Source organism: Dasypus novemcinctus, chromosome 9, assembly GCF_030445035.2.
Source record: "Dasypus novemcinctus isolate mDasNov1 chromosome 9, mDasNov1.1.hap2, whole genome shotgun sequence".
In the NCBI taxonomy this organism is placed as follows: domain Eukaryota; kingdom Metazoa; phylum Chordata; class Mammalia; order Cingulata; family Dasypodidae; genus Dasypus; species Dasypus novemcinctus.
Window position 1 is genome coordinate 454411 of NC_080681.1, and position 18233 is coordinate 472643.

At 41.1% G+C, this 18233-nt stretch overlaps 1 long non-coding RNA gene across 2 annotated transcripts in view; it reads right to left on the minus strand.

Annotated features, from left to right (window-relative positions):
* The window catches only part of LOC139439638 (uncharacterized), a 53164-nt gene that overhangs the window by 17697 nt on the left and 17234 nt on the right, over positions 1-18233 (minus strand). Inside the window, exon 3 of one of the 2 annotated variants that reach the window (XR_011649573.1) lies at positions 12808-13041. The exons of the other annotated variant lie outside the window; for it this stretch is intronic. This is a non-coding gene — a long non-coding RNA (uncharacterized lncRNA). Of the gene's footprint in view, positions 1-12807; positions 13042-18233 lie in introns of those variants that run through there. 2 annotated transcript variants of the gene reach the window in all.

Consider the following 18233-nt stretch of genomic DNA (forward strand, 5'->3'; position numbering starts at 1 on the left):
AAGTAGAGATATTGGGGGAGAAAGAAAAAAGCTTTATATTTTAAAATCTTTAAGGTCACTGTTTTCTCCTTTTAGAACAAGGGTCCTGCTATCATTTTGTACTGGGACCTGCCAATTTAGTAGTTGGTCTATGGGTGAATTTGTAGTTTTCACTATATATAGGGATAGAAATAGAGATGTTACATTCTTTACTTACCCACTTACATACATACATATAGACATATATACAGTATAAATATTCATATATTCCTTAGCTCTGTCTACCAAGAACTATAAATAGAGACAACACAATAGCAGTGAGCTCCCTATCACCTAGATCTTAGTATCTAAATACCAATCTCCGCTAAAAGCACACAGCTCTTTTAGAAAAATAGCTGGATCCAGGCTATGGCAGGGAAAGTATTTCTTGAGCCTTGAAAACTTGCTTTTGCCATAAATTAATGATGGAGTTCTGTCAAGAGGACATAGAAGACAGTTTGAAGTGGATCCCACTGATCAAATCTGAAACATTTTGAGAATCAAAATAAATAATTATAACCCATTGAATATAATAGGAATTCAGGAATCCATACCAAAAGAAATAAATTAATGGGTCATTTGAAAGTTTGATGAAGAACATGATATTTGCATAGTTTCTGTATTAGTCAGCCAAAGGGGTGCTGATGCAAAATATCAGAAACTGGTTGACTTTTATAAGGGGTATTTATTTCGGGTAGGAGCTTACAGATACCAGGTCATAAAGCATAAGTTACTTCCCTCACCAAAGTCTGTTTTCACTTCTTGGAGCAAGATGGCTGCCAAAATCTGTGAGGATTCAGACCTCCTGTGTTCCTCTGGGCTCAATTCCTCTGTTTTCTCCACAAAGTCACCTGTAGACTATGAGACTCTCTAGGCTTTGCCTCTCTCCCTGGGCCTCCAGCTTCAGCATCAAACTCCAACATCAAACCTCCAACAAAGCCCTCAACTCTCTCTTTGCCATGAGGTTTACATGATTACTTAATCAAGGAAACCTATGAATTCAATATTACGCTCAGAGGAAAAGATCTGTTTACAAACATAATCCAATTATTTCTTTCTGGAACTCATCAATAATATCAAACTGCTATATTCTCAAAGTAACTACCCACAAAATTCTTGTTAATTACAAAAAGGAGAAGAACAATTCTACAATGGGGGAGCCTGGCAGACACCAATGCAATTGAATGATGGAAGCACACACACCACTAATGGGGCAAATTGAACCAAGGTGCTCACTGACAGGATGTGATGATAAGAATACAACATCACTTTTTGATTTTCCTATCCAAGATGCATAACTTGATCTAATAGAAGGAAGAAGTAAAATCTCAAATTGGGGGTTAGTCTATAATCAGCTGGATTGTATTCTCCAAAGTACCAAGGTCATGGAATTCTAGAAATATTGTGGAACATGAGCAGCTTGAAAGACAGTAAGACATGACAACTAAATACAACAGATAATGCTCTACTACATCCTTTTGATAAAAAGGACATTATTGGAGCAATTAGTGAAATTTGAATGATATCAGAGTATTGCAGGTTATTAATTTGACAATGTTCATTTCCAGATGTTGACTACTGTGGCCATGTGTAAGAATGTCCTGATTTGTAAAAAATAGACATCGACAACTTATTCTCAAATGAGTTTGGATAAATGAAGTCCCTGTACTGAAACTGCATCTTTTATGTAATTTTCACTGGTTCAAAATATGAAGAATAAAAAAGATTTACAGGTGGGGCAAGATGGCATCTGAGTGAGTGCACTTCACAGTCTCTCCTGCAAAGAGGCGGCCGAGTGGGTTTGGGCTGTTTTGGGGGCTTGCAAGCAGGCAGGAGGTGTGTGGACGTCGATGTGGAGAGACAGCGACAGAGGTAGTGCTTGCTAAAGGTAGAATTGTGGGTTGTGAGTATGGAGGTCGGAGTCTGTGGGGAGGCGGGAACCTTCACCCTAGCGCTGGCTGCTGCAGTGTTGCCTGAGAACTGCTGTTTGTGTCATGGCACTCCTGGGTCCGGTGATCCTCAGATGCATAGTCCCCAGGTCCGTGTTCCCTAAGCCCCTGTAGCCCATATTCCACAGATATACATACCCTGAGTCTTCAGTGTCCCGGACTTCCCTTGCCCAAGGTCAGCACATACCCTGAGTCTTCAGTGTCCCAGACTTCCCTTGCCCAAGGTCAGCACTCCAAGAAATCTGGAAATTCCCTAGTCGTCTGGTTTAGGACTGACTGTGAGTGGGAGGGATTCGGTGTGAGGTAGAGCAGTGGGGCTGGGCGAGTATGAGTTCAATTTTCTTGTCTCCTCCCACTTTTCTTTTTGTGTGTGTGTGCTTGGAGGAGCATACCAGCTGACTTGGGGAGAGTCTGGTAAGAAAGGAGTGTGGTGAATCTGTTGAGAAAGCCTAATTCACCTAAACACCCTGGGATAGGAAACTTGGTCTGGGAGAAGGTGCAGTCAGAAAATCAACTTGCTCTCCAGTAGCACACCAAAAGGAGAGGGACTGTAAAAGGTGATTTCCAAGCTTTCAATAGTATACTTGGGGTTCCCAGTGAGGTGTGGGTGCTCTCTCTCTGGAAATTAAAGAGTCATTATTTTCTGTGCAGAGCTGGTTCAACAAGGACCCACTTGAATCTCCTACTGGACCACTCATGCAGCTTTCCTGCTGCCCTGGGAGAGAGAAATGAGGAAGGGAGAAAGGGAGAATGTCAGATCCCTAAGTGTTTTATTTAACTGCAAAGAGGATTCCTTGTTTGAAACTTTGTCTAGTATTTTGTTAGTTTATCTTATTTTCTTTCCTCTTTATTCCCCCAAGGCCTTTTCTTATTCTTTTTTTTTTCTCTTTTTTCTGCTTCTTTCTTTTTTCTTTTCTTTTCTTCCTTCCTTTCTTTTCTTTCTCTTCTTTTTTATTCTTTTTACATTAGGTGCTGCAGGGAGCTCTTGACATTTGCTGTATTTCCTCATCCCCCGTTTCCTCTTTTCTGTATTGATTTTGGCCATTAACACTATCCCCTCTCCTCTACATCTTACTATCCTCCATCATTTCTTGTTTCTCTTACATTACACCTCTCTTTGTTTGCCTGCCTATTTTTCTGACTTTTTATTTCTAATACCTTTGTTCTGTATTCTTATATTCAGTCTTTATACTACTGTACTTTCTCTTCTCTTTCCCTCTCTCCTGAACACATTGGCCTTTTAATTCACACTGTATTCCTCCCCATATTCAGTTCACTGTCTCATTATACATACACTATTTTCTTAATGTTATTACTCTAGGTACTTTACATGACTTTAATATCCATTCTCCTAGATCTCACATGGCTCCTCTGTAATATTTACTATCAATACTACCATTATTCATTTTATTTTCTTACTCCTTTTACTTTCTCTGGCCCTAACATTTTCCTTCAAAGTAACTAATCAATGACAGAGGAATAAAATAAGAAGAACAAAGTTACAAAAAGACTTAACATGCATGCAAAAACAACAACCAAGTAAACCCCAAACTAGACAAAGAAGGTAAGGAACTGATTAAAATCATCCAGATAAAATGATGACCAGACAGCAACAAAAAACTACAAACCAAACCAATAATCAGGAAAATATGGCCCAATCCAATGAAAATAGTAAAAATCAGGAAGAGGAGCAGAACATCGAACAACTAATTAAAGATCTCAAAACATATATTAGGGACCAATTTGATGACATGAAGGAAGAGATTAAGAATATGAAGAAAACACTTGGAAAGAATACAGAAGAAATTGCAATCATACTAAAAAAGATAACAGGTATGATGGTGATGAACAGCACAGTTGAAGAAATAAAAATACACTCTCAGCTAATAACAGCAGATTCGAAGCAGCAGAGGATGGATTTAGTGATGTGGAAGACAGGACATCTGAAATCAAACAAATAGTAGAACTAATCATTAAAAAGAAAAAATCCAGCATGGACTTAGGAACCTGAATGACAATGAAAAATACACAAACATATGCATTATAGGCATCCCAGAAGGAGAAGAGAAGGGAAAGGACAGAAGGGGTGTTGGAGGAAATAATGGCTGAAAACTTCCCAAATATATTGAGGGAGATGGATGTACATGTCCAGGAAGCATGATGCAACCCAAACAGCATAAATCCCACCAGGCCTACCCCAAGACATATACTTGTCAAATTATGCAATGCTCAAGACAAAGAGAAAATACAAAAAGAGAAAAGAGAACCATCACATACAAAGGAGGCTCCAAAAGCTTAAGTGCTGGTTTCTCATGTGAAACCATCTCATCTGAGGCAAGTAGGCAGTGGTATGACATAGTAAATGTACTAAAAAAAAAATTTCCTACCAAGAATACTATATCCAGCAAAGTTAGCATTCAAAAATGATGGAGAGTTCAAAATATTCACAGATAAACAGAAACTTAGAGAGCATGTCAACAAGAATCCTGCCCTTCAAGAAATACTAAAAGGAGTTCTGCAGGAAGAAAGAAAAAAACAAGAGAGACAGAGTTGGAGGAGAGTGTAAGAGCCACTAAAAAGACAAAAACAGAAAAAGAAAATCAAACAGAATATGACAAACACAAATCCAAAGAAAATAAGGCTAATCTAAGTAATTGCTTGAAAGTAATAACACTGAATATCAATGGATTAAACTTACTTGTCAAGAGACTCAGACTGGAAGATTGAATAAGGAAATAGGACCCATCTATATGCTGTCTACAAGAAACACATCTTAGACACAGGGATTCAAGGAGGTTTAAAGTAAATGGCTGGAAAACAATCTTACAAGCAAACAATAACCACAAAGAGGCAAGAGGAGCTATATTAATATCAGACAAAATAGACTTTAAATGGGAAAAAATTGTGAGAGACAAAGATGGACACTACATATTAGTGAAAGGGATACTCTTTCAAGAAGAAAGAACAATCATAAATACATATGCTCCTAACAAGGGTGCCTCCAAATATGTGAGGCAAACACTGGAAAAACTAAGTGAAGGAATAGATGCCTCTACAATTATAGTGGGGTACTTTAATACACCACTATCAACTTTGGACTGAACATCTCAAAAGAGAATCAATAAGGAAACCAAGACTTTGAACAACATATTAGAGGAGCTGGACCTAACAGACATATACAGAACATTACACCCAACCACAGCAGGATATACATTCTTTTCAAGTGCACATGGATCATTCTCCAAGATGGACCACATGCTAGGCCACAGAAAAAGTCTCAATGAATTCAGAAAGATTGCAATCATACAAAATAATTTCTCTGACCACAGCAGAAAGAAGCTGGAAATCTGCAAGGGTCAGAGACCCAGATATGGCAACAAGATATGGAAGTTAAAGAACACACTCTTAGAAAAACAGTGGGTCAAGGAGGTAATCTCAAAAGAAATTAATGACTACCTTGAAACTAATGAAAATGATAACATAACATATCAAAGCCTATGGGATGAAGCAAAAGCAGTACTGAGAGGAAAATTTATAGCCATAAATTCATACATCAAAAAAGAAGAGCTAAAAATTGAAGAACTGCACACTTAGAGGAATTAGTAAAAAAAAAAAAAACTAACTAAACGGAAAGGAAGAAGAAAGAAGGAAATAACAAAGATAAGAGTAGAACTAAATGAAATAGAAAATAAGAAAGCACTTGAAAAGATAAACAAAAGCAAGAGCTGGTTCTTTGGGAAGATCAATAAAATTGACAAAACCTTAGCTAGATTAAAAAGAAGATATCACCACTAAAGCCTCTCATAAGAGGATACATTGAAAAATTATATGCCAAAAAAAAAAAAAAAAGACAATTTAGAGGAATTGGACAAATTCCTAGAAACACACAAGCAGCCTACATTGACAAAAGAACAAACTGACCATCTCAACAATCCAATTACAAGGAAAGAGATAGAATTGGTTAGTAAAAACCTCCCAACTAAGAAGAGCCCTGGGCAAGATGGCTTCACAGGTGAATTCTACCAAACATTCCAGAAAGAACTAACACCAATCTTGCATAAACTCTTCCAAAAACTCGAAACAGAAGGAATATTGCCTCACTCATGCTATGATGCCATCATTCCTCTAGTACCAAACCCAAAGATACCACAAGAAAGGAAAATTACATAACAATCTCTCTAGTGAACCTAGCCACAAAAATCCTCAACAAAATACTTGCTAATCATATTCAACAACACATTAAACAAATTATATACCATGACCAAGTGGGATTCATTCCTGGCATGCAAGTATGGATCAACATAAGAAAATCAATTAATGTAATACACCATAGAAACAGATTAAAGGACAAAAATCATGTGATCATATCTATAGATGCAGAAAAAGCATTTGACAAAATGCGGCACCCTCTCTTGATAAAAACACTGCAAAAGATAGGAATAGAAGGAAAATTTCTGAACATCTTTTCAAAGAGATATGAAAAACCCACAGCTAACATCATTTACAATGGTAAAATCCTAAAAATCTTTCAATCTAAGATCAGGAACAAGACAAGGATGCCCACTATCACCCCCCCTATTTAACATAGTCTTCAAAGTACTTGCTCGAGCACTGAGACAAGAACCAGACATAAAAGGCATCCAAATTGAAAAGGAAGAAGTCAAAATTTCACTATTTGCTGATGGTAAGATCCTAATCACAGAAAAGCAGGAGAAGTCTACGACAAAGTTTCTAGAACTTATGAGTTCAGTGAAGTCACAGGTTACAAGGTCAATGTGCAAAAATCAGTAGCATTTCTGGATACCAATAATAAGCAATCTGAGAAGGAAGTCAGGAATCAAATATCATTCACAATAGTAAGTAAAAAAAATCAAATACCTAGGAATAAATTTAACTAAAGAGGTAAAAGACTTATACACAGAAAACTACACAACACTGTTCAAGGAAACCAAATAAGACCTAAATAAATGGAACAATATTGCCTGTTCATGGATAAGAAGACTAAACATTATGATTTCTATGCTATCAAAACTGATGTACACATTCAATGCAAACCCAACAAAATTCAACACAGTATTTTTTAATGAACTAGAGAAACTATGGTATTTATTTGGAAAGGAATGAGGCTCCGAATAGCCGAAGACATATTGAAAAAGGAAAATGAAATTGGAGGAATCACACTACCTGACTTCAAAACATACTACAAAGCTACAGTAGTGAAAATGGCATGATATTGGCATGAGGATAGGCACACTGGCCAACGGAACTGAATTGAGAGTTCAGATATAGATCATCACATATACAGCCATAAGGTATTTGACAAGGCCACCAAACCCTCTCAACTGGGAGAGAATGGCCTCTTCAACAAATAGTGCCTGGAGAACTGAATATCCATATATAAAAGAATGAAAGAGGATCACTAACTCACAACTTAAACAAAAATCAACCCAAGATGGATCAAAGACATAAATATAAAAGCCAAGACTAAAGACCTTGGAAAGCAATGGAGGGAAGCATGTACAGGAACTTTTAATAGGAAATGCCTTCATGAACTTCACACCAAAAGCATGAGCAGCAGAAGAACAAATGATAAAAGGGACTTCCACAAAATTAAAGCCTTCTGCACCTCAAAGGAGTTTGTCAAGAAAGTGAAAAGAGAGCCTACACAATGGGAGAAAAAATTTGGTAACCATATATCTGATAGGAGACTTGTATCTTGCATATCTAAAGAATCCCGATATCTTGAAAATAAAAAGACAAACAACCCATTTTAAAAATGGAAAAAGATATGAACAGACACTTCTACAAAGATGATATACAAATGGCTAAAAAACATATACAAAGATGCCCAAAATCACTAGCTATTGGGGAAAAGCAAATCAAATCAACAATGAGATGCCATCTTACTCCCATAAGACTGGCAGCTATCAAAAAATCAGAACCTTACAATTGTTGGAGAGGATGTGGAGGAATGGGAACACTCATCCACTGCTGGTGGGAATGCAAAAGGATCCAGCCATTCTGGAGGACAGTTTGGCAGTTTCTCAAAAAACTAGCTATAGATTTGCCATATGACCCAGCAATTCCACTGTTTCAGTAGAACTGAAAACAAGGACACAAACGGATATATGCACACCAATGTTCATAGCAGCACTGTGCACTATTGCCAAAGGCTGGAATCAACCCAAATACCCAAAACAGATGAATGGATAAATAAAATGTGGTATATACATACAATGGAATACTACTCAACTATAAGAATATAGTACAAACACATGATAACATGGCTGAATCTTGAGAAACTTATGTTGAGTGAAGCAACCCAGGCATTGAAGGACAAATACTACATGACCTCACTGACATGAAATAAGTAAACCAAGCTGTCTCAGAGAGCTAGAGACTGGATGATAAACTTAAAGGAAACTGGGGGGTAGAGGAAGGTTGTGAGCTGACACCTATATGGGTGAAATCTACAATAAGCTAGAGGTAAGTATTTGTACAGGGAAGGGATAAAATGGTGGCATAGGGGTACCTTTGGGTGGGGCTTTTGTGGGCTTCAGGGGGGCTAGGGATGGGAGGATGGGTCAGATGGCCCAAGATATTGGGGGGAGGGTAGGGGGAACATTTGAACATAGGAGATTCTCAGGTAAGTGGTTGAAATTATAACGTAGAGAAAATTCTTTAGAAAATATAATAAGGAAGGTCACCTGTTTAAGATGCTTAAGGTAGGGGGGCATCTGACACAGGGCAAACTTCTAGGGAGTGTGTGAGTGCTCATTTTGTCATAGTGGGTTATATCATTGGGTGGTGGCCCATACAATGAGAGTGAAGGTATACCAACATCCTGGGGAAGACTGATGTTCTCAAACAGAGGGAACTGAATCTCTTGAGAGCATTGGTGGCTCCCAATGGGTTAGGGCAGTCGAGTATGTCAAGCCCTCAACATTGTTGCAAGTATCTCTGAATATGGTCCTTCAAGTAATGAAGATTGACTGTCATGGTGGGCCCTGAGGGGAGGCGGAAAGAGGTGTTGAATACACGGAATCAGTGTAACTGTGGGGCAATGGAAGTGTTCCACAAGATCATGCAATGATGGATAAAGGACATGTTAAATTACACCAAAATGTATAAAAGTCTATAGGCTAAAATATAAACCATAACGTAAAATATAAGGTAACTAAAAATTTAGAACATTGTATTCTCTAAAATATAAACTGGGAAGTGGACTTGGTCCAGCGGTTAGGGCATCTGTCTACCACATGGGAGGTCCACAGTTCAAACCCCGGGCCTCCCTGACCCATGTGGAGCTGGCCCATGTGCAGTGCTGATGTGCACAAGGAGTGCCCTGCCACCCAGGGGTATCCCCCGCATAGGGGAGCCCCATGCGCAAGGAGTGCGCCCCGTAAGGAGTGCTGCCCAGCGTCAAAGAAAGTGTAGCCTGCCCGAGAATGTCACCGCACACACGGAGAGCTGACACAACAAGATGACGCAACAAAAAGAAACAGAGATTCCTGTGCCGCTGACAACAACAGAAGCGGACAAAAAGAACATGCAGCAAATGGAGACAGAGAACAGACAACTGGGGCAGGGCGGGACAGGGTGGGACGGGGGTGGGGAAGGGGAAAGAAATAAATAAAACTTAAAAAATAAAATAAAATAAAATAAAATAAAATATAAACCATAATGTAAATCCAAATGGAATCATGTTTGAAAGCTATTGTTCCAATAGCTGTACATTAGCTACAGCAAATATAATATGAACATGTAAAAGGATCATTGCTGGGGAAGGGATGAAGGGTTTGATGTTGGATATGTGAGAGTGCCATATATTGTATATGTGAATTATTGTGAATTAAAACTTATGTGAAGACAAAATAATAAGAAACAAAAGAAAGGATGTAGACAGGAAGAAATGGAAGAAATTGCCTCGCCACTGTACATACAGGGCAATACTTATAGCAGTGATGAAGGGCAAAATGTCAAAAACAAAGCTCTTTCATTTTTTCATATTTTGATACCCCAATTTATTTTTCCTTTATTTAATTTTTCTAAATTACTATGTATTCTATATCTAACCTTTAAACCCATCACTATATTCCGTTTTACTCTTAAGGGAACCTGGTAATATATTGGGCTTCCTTTTTGAAGAAGTTTTGGACCAGAGAGAGGGTCAACTATGATGGGGGAGGAGCACTCATGTGGGGTGTTATTGGTGGGAGGCACATGGTTGGGAGTTCTCCAGGGCATGTATGGAGGGTATATAGAAAGGTTTGGATATTTTCATAGTGGTTTCAAATGGAAACAACAGCTGAGAGAGTGCTGAATTCCTGGCCAGGGGAGCTCTATCACATTCCCCAATGGAACAGCAACAATCCCCCAAGTGCAACGGCAAAGACCGACAAAGGTGGATGGTCCAATGATGAGCCCTTGATACAGATGGCTTCAATTAATGAGTCTGTGTGCCTGAAATATGAACTAGGCCTAGAATTGTGGGGTGCCTAAGACTGACCTCCTGAGAGCCTCCATGTTGCTCAAAGGTGGCCACTCTCTAAGTCAAACTCAGCATGTAGATGTATTGCCTTCCCCACAGCATGGTACATACCTCCGGTGGATAAGCCTCCCTGGAGCTGAGGGATTACTACCAAGCATCAGCTGATGATGTAACTAGAAAAAGACCTTGAATAAAGGGTTCAACTCAGTCTGGCAGAATATCTCAGACTACATGTAATATCAGGTGTTAAAAACTGCTTTTTGACATTGGATAAAAGGGGAAAATGGAAAGGACAAGTGAGTTTATATGGCTATGAGTCTCCAAAGAAGAGTCGGGAGGGAAACAGACTTGGCCCAGTGGTTAGGGCATCCGTCTACCACAAGGGAGGTCTGCGGTTCAAACCCCGGGCCTCCTTGACGTGTGGAGCTGGCCCATGTGCAGTGCTGATGTGTGCAAGGAGTGCCGTGCCATGCAGGGGTGTCCACCGCATAGGGGAGCCCCACACGCAAGGAGTGCACCCCGTATGGAGAGTCGCCCAGCGCAAAAGAAAGTGCAGCCTGCCCAGGAATGGCGCCACCCACACTTCCCAAGCTGCTGACGACAACAGAAGCAGACAAAAGAAACAAGACGCAGCAAATAGACACAGAGAACAGACAACCAGGGGAGGGGGAAGAATTAAATAAATAAATAAATCTTAAAAAAAAAAAAAAGAGTCGGGAGGTTATCAGTGGGGTGATGCTTATGCACACCTCAGCAGGTACCAGAGACAGCCAAGGTAGATGGAAACCCAGGTGCTGGTTCTCCTAAGGGCTGCAGAGACCCACAGATTCTATGGTCATAGCAGATGGCTCCAGAGTTCAGGGCCACGTCAGTTGGCCCTACTTTGGAGTTTGTGTTCCTGAGTGTGATGGAGTTGGACTCAGATAGGAACTTTCTACATATGTCTCTTCTGTTACTTTTACTGGACCTGTGGTTGGCATTTGGGTTGATGTATACTCAGGAGACCTGAATCTCTGGACTGTCCATGTGATAGCCAGGCCCTGGGCCTCAGCAGACTTGCAGCTCCTACCCTCTGGTTTTTTGGACTTACCCTGGCCAGCTGTCAGGGAGGTGAAGAGGGTCAACCACCACACCAGGGAGCCAAGAGCGCCTACAGCTGCAATCAGGAGAACTGCATCCATCATTCATTTGTAATCTAAGGCCCCTCTTGATGTAAAGGGGGACTGGACATAACCATCCCAGGGTCCACAGGATGGATGAATAGAGTATGCATTAGAGTGGACTTACTGGTGTTCTGCAGGGGAACTATTGTGATAAGTAAGGGAAGAAATTATAATAGTGATGTGGAGAGGGTGGCCACAGTAGCTGCTGATGGTAGGGAGACAGAAGAAGAGATATGGCATGGGGGCATTTTCAGGATTTGGAGTCATCCTAGTTGGTGCTGCATGGATGGACACTGGACATTGTGTGTCCTGCCATGGCCCACTGGGTGGACTGGGGAAGAGTGTGGACTACAATGTGGACCACTGTCCATGTGGTACAGCGGTACTCCAGAACGTATTCGCCAGATGCAGTTGTGCCGGGATGATGGAAGAGGTTGTTGATGGGGTGGGTGGATTGGGGAGTATATGGGGTCCTCATATTTTCTGAATGTAACATATAAAAGAAAATAAAGAAGAAAAAAAAAAAATTTTTTTTTTAATTTACAAAATGAAAAAAAGCATTATTTTATTAAATTAACTGTTAGTGTCCTTGTTGAACAAAGCCAAAAAAAAAGGTATAGATGGGGAAGTGGGGTAGTAGTGCTGCTTTAATTCTGTTCAAAAACCTAAACTGACTCTGCCTTTTGCATAAATCTCAATTTCTAGTATTGAGTACGTTGAAGGTAAAACTGTACACCTACTGCCATCTACTGGTCACAGAGAAGATATTTGTAGGGAAATAGTGAACACTGTTACACTTTAAAATGTTCTGTGGGCAAACTTTTCTTAAAAGGAGACCAGGTATTTGCGCATGTATCATGAGATTTTCAACAAAGTGTCAATAATAGGGTGATATATGGGAATCCTGTAATTAAGCATAATTGTTCTGTAAACCAAACATTTCTCTAGTAAAAAAAATGGGGAGTAAGTTCATACATATGAAGATATTTCCTATTTTAAGTTTCACTCAGTGAAACTCTACAAAGAAGCTTCGTGGGGTTTTAGTTTCTTTTTTGTTTGGTTTTTTGGTTTGGTTTTTTGGTGTTTTTTTTTTTTTTTTTTTGCTACATACCAAGTCATCACAAATGTAATGACTTTAAACAACACCCATTTTTCACTCAGTAGGTTCTGTGGGTCAGAAGTCTGGGCAAGCTCAGCTGGGGCCTGTGCTCAGGGTCTTACCAGGTAGAAATCCCCAGTCCCCGGGGCTGCTTTTCCTGGAGGTTCTAGGGAAAGTCCACTTCTAAGGCCATTCAGGAGGTTGGCAAATTCTGTTTCTTTCTCTTGCTCTCCACTTCTCCCTCCATCTTCAGGGCAGCAGTGGCACCTGGAGTCCTTCTCATGCTTCCAAGCTTTCTGGCTGCCTCTTCTCCCTGCTCCCCTGCAATTGGAGGCTCATGTGATTACACTGGCCCTTGCCTCCTCTTTAGAGTTTTTGAGCACACAAAGCTCCATCAGCCTGCAGCAGTTTAACTGACAACTGCCTCTTCCCAGCTGCCTGTCCTGCCTCCTGCCTTCCAGTCCACAGCTTCCTGTGTCTATGACTTGTCTATGACCCCACCATGACCTGTACCCCCAATTTTGTTCTTGGCAATCCCCAGCAATTTACTGCCAAATCCAGGGTCAAGCCTGGCCCAATTCTCCTAATCTGGAGGCACCTGGTACCCCCTGTCAACCATCCCAAGGATGAGGCCCTGTTCTCAGCTGAGGCTCCCGTGGGGAAGGATCCACCTCCAAGGTCACTCATGTTATTGGCAGGATTGTCAGTTGAGGGCCTGTGTCCCTTTCTGTTTTCAGGCACTGCCTCTGTTTTATTCCATGTGGGCCTCTGCACAGGGCAGCCCATAACACTGCAGCTTGTTTCCCAGAGGAAGGCATTGAGGGAGAGTAAGAGAAAGAGATAGAGATAGAAAGATTGATAAATATAGATACATACATACAAACAAAAGAGAACTAGCAGGACAAAAGTCTCAAATGTTTACAAATCTTGGAAGATATATTATTTCTTTGCCCATATTCTATTGATTAGAAGGGCCACTAATTCCTCACAAGGATGCATATACCAGAAGCAGAGATCCTTGGAAGCCATTTTTTGGCTGCACACCACATAAACAAAGAGGAGGAATTTAATCTGCTTTAAGTATTATGGGGAGCCATTGAAGTGTTTTAAGCCAAAGCATGAAGATAACTGATTTTCATTGAATTTCAAGACCATCATGATGTAGATTGGAAAATGAAGCCAACAACTGAAGTTGTATTCCCAAGATCACATCCAGAAACCAAACCTGTTCTGGGTTGAACTTCCTGCTGCCTCCATTCTTTCTTGTAATTCTTCCACCTCTAAGCTCATGTATTAGGTACCTGGGGCACCATTCCACAAATTTTAGAGAGACTATTGCATATACCTCTGCTAAACTCCCTAGGGAGTACATTCTAGAAGATCCTCAAGGTGCAGATGGGGAGTCAGTGGCAGTTTGATATTATTTATGAATTCCAAAAACAAATATACATTGTTTGTAAACTGGCCTGTTCCACTGGGTGTATAACCCTTTGATTCTATTATATTGATTCAGCTGAGATGTCTGATTGGCTTATATTAAGATTAGGATATTGATCCAACCACATCATTAGAGTGTGACTCAGCATCAAGTCCCAGCCCCCTTGAGCTGATAAAACAGTCTCACAAGGAAGTAGACATAGAGAAGATACACAGAGGATCCTGCAGCCCAGGAAGAGTGATGAGCCTGATAGTTAGCAGCTGAAGAGAACAGAGCAGCTAAGCCCAGATAGAAATGAGCCCCAGGAAGAGAGGCGAGCCCTATGCCAGCCTCCAGCTGAGATCAGCAACTGGGACCACAGAGCCTGAAGAGGAAGAGGGAGGTTGAGCCCTCACAGACACTGGCAGCCATCCTGCTCCAAAACAGAGCAGCAGACTTTGGTGAGAGAGGTAACTTACTCTTTATGGTCTTGTGACTGTAAGCTTCTACCCAAATAAATACCCTTTATAAAAGCCAGCAGAGTTCTCAGACTTGGCATCTGCACTGCTGACTTATAAAGATGAGGAGACTGGGAAGACCCAAGAGGCCCAGTCACTTTCCAGGGTGACAGAACTAGGAGGAGGAGTGAGGTCTGGCCAAGCTCCATGCCCTCAATACTGGGGTCTTGAATTTCCCAGGCCTCCATTGACCATAGGGATGACTGAGTTGCTGTAAGTGTACGTCTTTCTGGCCATTTAGCAGGAGACACCCCGAGATAACACAGGATGATTCAGGACAGGGCAGTGGAGACCAGGTGGCAGTTGTGACCATCTGGACACCCTCCCAGCAGTTTCCCTCCCAGCATGTGTGTGGCCTGGAGGATATTGCATGGGCAAGCCCTGGCAGGAGCAGGTTTTTGGTGGGATGGATACTGGTGGGCCTCTATGTCCACACCCAGGGTATGGCTGGAAGGGTGGGAAGGGAGTGCTGGGATGGCTTCATCAACAGCTGTCACCTCCTTACCTCAAGGGCTGCACGTCTGTGAAGTCAGGGTTCTGTTTCTAATCTGGAGAGATGAACATCACGGGATGGGCAGGCAGGGACCAGATGCCTCCAGGCCTGGCTGCTGAGCACTGTCTTAGCAGAGCTGCCCCAAGAAATGGGTGAGAGGCTGGACAAGACTGTCATCTACACTATGTCATCATGCAGGGAGCAGGCACAGCACACTGCCCAAAGGGCCAGTGCAGGTAGAGGTGAGAGCAGCTGCACAGCAGTCTCCACACTCAGGGTCAAAGCCAGGAAAGGCTTTCAATCTTTCTTAAAACAAAGAAAGAATAAATGACTCAGAAGGCAGAAAAGCTGAAATTGGAGAGACAAAAGAACGCAGAGAGAAAAGAATGGAAGGATTTGAGCAAGAGCTCAGGGAACTGAATGATAACATGAAATGCAACATCATACATGCCATGGCTGTTCCAGAAGAAGATAAGGGGAAAGGAGCAGAAAGGGTATTTGAGGAGGAGCTGAAAATTTCCCAACTCTCATGAAAGAAATGAACTTACATGTCAGAAAGCATAGGCTACCCCAATAAGAATAAATATGAATAGACTTACTCCAAGACACATACTCCTCAGAGTGTCAAATATCCAAGATTGAGAAGTTTCTGAGGGCAGCAAGGGAAAAGCAAACCATCACATAAAAGTTATGCCCAGTAAGTTATATATGCAGAAAACTATGCGGCAATGCTAAAAGAAATCAGTGAAGACCCAAAGAAATGGAAAAACATTGCATGTTCCTGGGTTGGAAGACTAAATATCATGATGATGTCAATCCTACCCAACCCGATTTATAGATTCAATGCAATACCAATAAAAATTCCAACAGCCTACTTTTACAGAAATAGAAAAGGCAAATACCAAATTCTTTTGGAAGGGAACTGCCAAAAGCATTCTATAAAAGAAGAGCCACATGGGAGGAATTTCACTGCTTGACACTGAAACATATTACATGGCTACAGTCTTTGAAACAGCATGCTACTGGCATTGATCAGTGGAATAGATTGAGAGTTCAGAAATAAACCCTCACCTCTACAGTCAACTGGCTTTTGACAATCCTACCAAAGCCATGCTAATGGGACAAAACAGTCTCTTCAACAAATGGTGCTGGGAAAACTTGGATATCCATAACCAAAAGAATGAAAGAGAACTCCTATATCACTCCCTGTACAAGAAGCAACTCAAAATGGATCAAAGGCCTAAACAGAAAAGCTAGGACCATAAAACTATTAGAAGAAAATGTAAGGCAGCATATTAAAGACCTTGTAGTAGGTGGTTTTTCTTGGATCTTGCACCTGAAGAACACACAACAAAAGAATAAATAAATGGGACCACCCCAAAATTAAATACATTTACATCTCACAAGAATTTGTGGAAAGGGTAAAAGGCAACCACCTCAATGGAAGAAAATATTTGGCTATCACATATCTGATAAGGATTTAATATCCATGATATATAGAGATGCTAAAACTTAACAATAAAAAGACAACCCAATTAAAAAATGGGCAAAAGACTTGACTAGATATTTGCCCAAAGAGGAAATAAAAATGGCAGAAAAAAAAACAGATGAAAAAATATTCAACAACACTAGCTATGAGGGAAATGAAAATCAAAACTACAATGAGATACCATTTCACACCTATTAGAATGGCCGCTATTAAAAAGACAGGAAAACAAGTGGAGAGGATGTGGAGAGATCAGAACACTTATTTCTTCTTGGTGGGAATGTAGAATGGTATAGCCATAGTGCAGGACTGTTTGGCAGTTCCTAAAGAAGTTGAATTTGCCATGTAACCCAGCAATATTACTATTGGGTATATACCCAGAAGAATTGACAGCAGACATTTGCACACCAATGTTCAGAGCAGCATTATTCACAATTCCCAAAAGTTGGAAACAACCCCGATGTCATCAACTGATGAATGGATAAACAAACTGGTGTATTCACATAATGGAATATTATGCAGCTGTAAGAAGAAATGAATTTGGAGGAACTGTGGGAACAGGCCATTGGATTAGGTAGGTAAGACAGAGCTCTCACTAAAACAACAGGGAAAGGGCCAAAGGCTGCCTTGAAGACTGCTTTGGGGTACTGCAGACCGGACACTACTTCACACTGCCTGGAAAGTGGGCAACAGAAAGACTAAGAAGCAGAAACAACAAAGTGTGAGTTATTAAACATCTCAGCTGCTGAGAAGGGCTCCCCTCTCCCACCCCTGAAATATTAAGCAAGGGTAAAACTCCTGGTGAACTGCATCTAACTGAGAGGAGAGCAGACGTCTTCCTCCCTGCCAGCTGCTTCGGAGGGTCCTGGAAAGACAAAGATGCCAAAGGAAAACTGTGAGATGCTCATCCTTGTGGTGGGCAAACAGCCAAGCTTCCTGGGAGGAAGAGGGGTCTGGGAGTGTGGTGAGTGGTTTCTTGGTGGTGAGTTTGGCCACCTGAGCCCCCTTTGAATACTGGAAGGGATGCCAAATCCACAGGGAAAAAGGAGTGGATATCCACAGCAGGCTGGCATGCCCAGGCACCCAGGGAAAGAGAGGAATTAGATTAGAGAGGAGGCAGGAACAGACAGGTGCCTCATCAGCAGGACTCTGGCAAACTGCAAGGAATCTACCCTGCCCAAGGGAAAGGGGACAGACAGCCTTCTGAGAGGCTAACTACCCTAAGGAGGCAGGTCATCTCACTTGAAGAATTCCTGCCTTATATATACGAGGTCCCTGGTTTGAATCCTGGCTCTTCTTAGGGAAGCAACCCACTGGGTTACCAGGTATCCAACTGAAATGTCGTGACGGGGATCATATAGACATTCCTTTTATATTAGTGTTTCTTGGATCTCTCTTTTTTAAGTTCTTCTTAAAATTTTCCTTATTTTATTCACTAAAACCTGGTTCAGAACTTGCAGAGGGCAGATTGCAGGGTGATTGATGAACACCAGCAGCCTGAGAAGATCCTTAGAGGTCTAAGAGGGAAGGCTGTTTTTCTATGCTAGTTTTTGTTTGTTTTTGCTTCCTTTCTCCTTTTTAAAAATGAGTTGCTCCTGT